Raw genomic sequence first — 3,522 nt, forward strand, 5'->3', positions numbered from 1 at the left:
GTGCAGTGGCCAGATCTCGGCTCACTGCAAGCTCCGCCTCCCAGGTTCAGGCCATTCTCCTGCCTCAGCCTCCCCAGTAGCTGGGACTACAGGTGCCTGTCACCACGCCCGGCTAATTTTTTGTATTTTTAGTAGAAACGGGGTTTCACCGTGTTAGCCAGGATATTCTAGATCTCCTGACATGATCCGCCCACCTCGGCCTCCCAAAGTGTTGGGATTACAGGCGTGAGCCACCTCACCCTGTCAATTTAATCTTTAATCTTTAAAGTTATCATCACCTCTGAGTAATAGCATCTGGCATTGTACTGAAGTTAATTGTGATTCCTTTAATTTTAAAAAAAAAAATTAGAAAAAGAGACTAGTAAGATAAATCTAATTCATACAGTTTAAATAAGGTGAGTTATTTAGACTGATTCTGCATAAACTTAAGTGTCATCTGATTTTGCAGCCATAAAACATGTAGATAGAATCAACCCAAATGTCCATCTGTGACAGACTGGATTAAGAAAATGTGGCACATATACACCATGGAATATTATGCAGTCATAAAAAAGGATGAGTTTGTGTCCTTTGTAGGGACATGGATGCAGCTGGAAACCATCATTCTTAGCAAACTATCACAACGTCTCTGTGACTTTGTTTCCTCATTTGTAAAATGGACATACCTCATTCAATTCTTGTAAAGATTAAAGTAGAAAACACATTTAAAGTGCTTCGAGCGGGTAGCCAGGCTGAGGGTGGGGTTGGGTGGCGGGAGGGCGGAGGGCGGGGAGGCGGGGCGGAGGACGAAGAGGAGGGACGCGGGCAGCGGAGGAGGTGAGGAGCGCCGGGTACTGGGCCCGGGGAGCCGCGGGCTCTGGGGGAAGAGACGGATGACTAATAAGCTTTTCATCGGGAACCCGAGCCCCGCCATCACCGCCGACGACCTCCTGCAGCTCTTTGGGGACAGGATGCTGTCCCTGGCGGGACAGGTCCTGCTCAAGTCCGGCTACGCCTTCGTAGACTACCCGGACCAGACCTGGGCCATCCGCGCCATCGAGACCCTCTCAGCTCCAGTGTAATTGCATGGGAAAATCATGGAAGTTGATTATTCAGTCTCTAAAAAGCTAAGGAGCAGGAACATTCAGATTCGAAATATCCCTCCTCTCCTGCAGTGGGAGGTGTTGGATGGACTTTTGGCTTAATATGGGACGGTGGAGAATGTGGAACAAGTCAACACAGACACAGAAACCGCCGTTGTCAACGTCACATTTGCAACAAGAGAAGAAGCAAAAATAGCCATGGAGAAGCTAAGCGGGCATCAGTTTGAGAACTACTCCTTCAAGATTTCCTACATCCCGGATGAAGAGGTGAGCTCCCCTTCGCCCCCTCAGCCAGCCAAGCCTGGGGACCACTCTTCCTGGGAGCAAGGCCATGCCCCTGGGGGCTCTTCTCAGGCCAGACAGATCGATTTCCTGCTGTGGATCCTGGTCCCCACCCAGTTTGTTGGTGCCATCATTGGAAAGGAGGGCTTGACCACAAAGAACATCACTAAGCAGACCCAGTCCAAGGTAGACATCTATAGAAAAGAGAACTCTGGAGCTGCAGAGAAGCCTGTCACCATCCATGCCACCCCAGAGGAGACTTCTGAAGCATGCCGCGCGATTCTTGAAATAATGCAGAAAGAGGCAGATGAGGCCAAACTAGCTGAAGAAAATCTTGGCCCACAATGGCTTGGTTGGAAGACTGGTTGGAAAAGAAGGCTGAAATTGGAAGAAAAAGGAACATGAAACAGGGACCAAGATAACAATCTCATCTTTGCAGGATTTGAGCATGTACAACCGGGAACCATCACTGTGAAGGGCACATTTGAGGCCTGTGCCAGTGCTGAGATAGAGATTATGAAGAAGCTGAGTGAGGCCTTCGAAAATGATATGCTGGCTGTTAATACCCACTCCGGATACTTCTCCACCTGTACCCCCATCACCAGTTTGGCCCGTTCCCGCATCATCACTCTTATCCAGAGCAGGGGATGGTGAATCTCTTCATCCCAACCCAGGGTGTGAGCACCATCATCGGGAAGAAAGGGGCACACATCAAACAGCTGGCGAGATTCGCTGGAGCCTCCATCAAGATCGCCCCTGTGGAAGGCCCAGACGTCAGCGAAAGGATCGTCATCATCACCGGGCCACAGGAAGCCCAGTTCAGGGCCAGGGATGGATCTTTGGGAAAGTGAAAGAAGAAAACTTTTTTAACCCCAAGGAAGAAGTGGAGCTGGAAGCCCATGTCAGAGTGCCCTCTTCCACAGCTGGCTGGGTGATAGGCAAAGGTGGCAAGACCGTGAGTGAACTGCAGAACTTAACCAGTGCAGAAGTCATCTTGCCTCCTGACCAAACGCCAGATGAAAATGAGGCAGTGATCATCAGAATTATCGGGCGCTTCTGTGCCAGACTGCACAGCGCAAGATCAGGGGAACTGTACAACAGGTGAAGCAGCAGGAGCAGAAATACCCTCAGGGAGTCGCCTCACAGCGCAGCAAGTGAGGCTTCCACAGGCACCAGCAAAACAACGGATGAATGGAGCCCTTCCAACACCTGACAGAATGGGGCCAAACACAGCTAGCCAGATCAAGAGCAAACCAAAGACCATCTGAGGAATGAGAAGTCTGCGGAGGCGGCCAGGGACTCTGCAGAGGCCCTGACAATCCCAGGAGCTGAGGAGGGGTGAGAAAGGCAGTCAGGTTTGCCAGAACAACCGGGCCGCCTCCCGGCCCGCAGGGCTTCTGCAGGCTTCAGCCATCCACTTCACCATCCACTCGGATCTCTCCTTAACTCCCACGACGCTATCCCTTTTAGTTGAACTAACGAAGGTGAACGTGTTCAAAGCCAAGCAAAGTGCACGCCCTTTTTTGTGGCAAATAGTCTCTGTATATGTGTATACATATTAGAAGGGGAAGATGTTAAGACATGTGTCCTGCGGGTTACACAGAATACCTGCAGTGGTCATATATTTTAGAAATAATATATCAAATAACTCAACTAACTCCAATTTTCAGTCATTTATTACTTTTTTTTTCTTTTTAAAGACAAAGCAGGCTTTTCTAGACTTTAAAGAATAAAGTCTTTGGAAGGTCTCACGGTGTAGAGAGCTTCGAGACCACCCACACAAAATTCACCCAGAGGGAAATCTCGTCCAAAGGACACTCACAGCAGTTCTGGATCACCTGTGTATATCAACAGAAGGGATACTGCCGTGTCCTTGAAGGGGAATCTCTGTCACTCCTCCTGAGTATCTAGCTCATACACCCATTTTGCACAGGGTTTTTTTGTTTTTTTTTTTTTTGTTGTTGTTGTTTTGTTTTTTAAACAGAGTCTCACTCTGTCTCCCAGGCTGGAGTGCAGTGGTGCGATCTCAGCTCACTACAAACTCCGCCTCCTGGGTTCGCGCCATTCTCCTGCCTCAGCCTCCCTAGTAGCAGGGACTACAGGCGCCTGCCACCATGCCCGGCTTTTTTTTTTTTTTGTATTTTTAGTAGAGACAGGG

General features: G+C 49.3%; 1 pseudogene; it reads left to right on the plus strand.

The window, feature by feature from the left end:
• Nucleotides 1-872: 872 nt before the first annotated feature.
• On the plus strand, nucleotides 873-2,559 carry LOC111520219 (annotated as a pseudogene).
• The last annotated feature ends 963 nt before the right edge of the window (nucleotides 2,560-3,522 follow it).

Source organism: Piliocolobus tephrosceles, chromosome 10 (assembly GCF_002776525.5).
Source record: "Piliocolobus tephrosceles isolate RC106 chromosome 10, ASM277652v3, whole genome shotgun sequence".
Lineage (NCBI taxonomy): Eukaryota > Metazoa > Chordata > Mammalia > Primates > Cercopithecidae > Piliocolobus > Piliocolobus tephrosceles.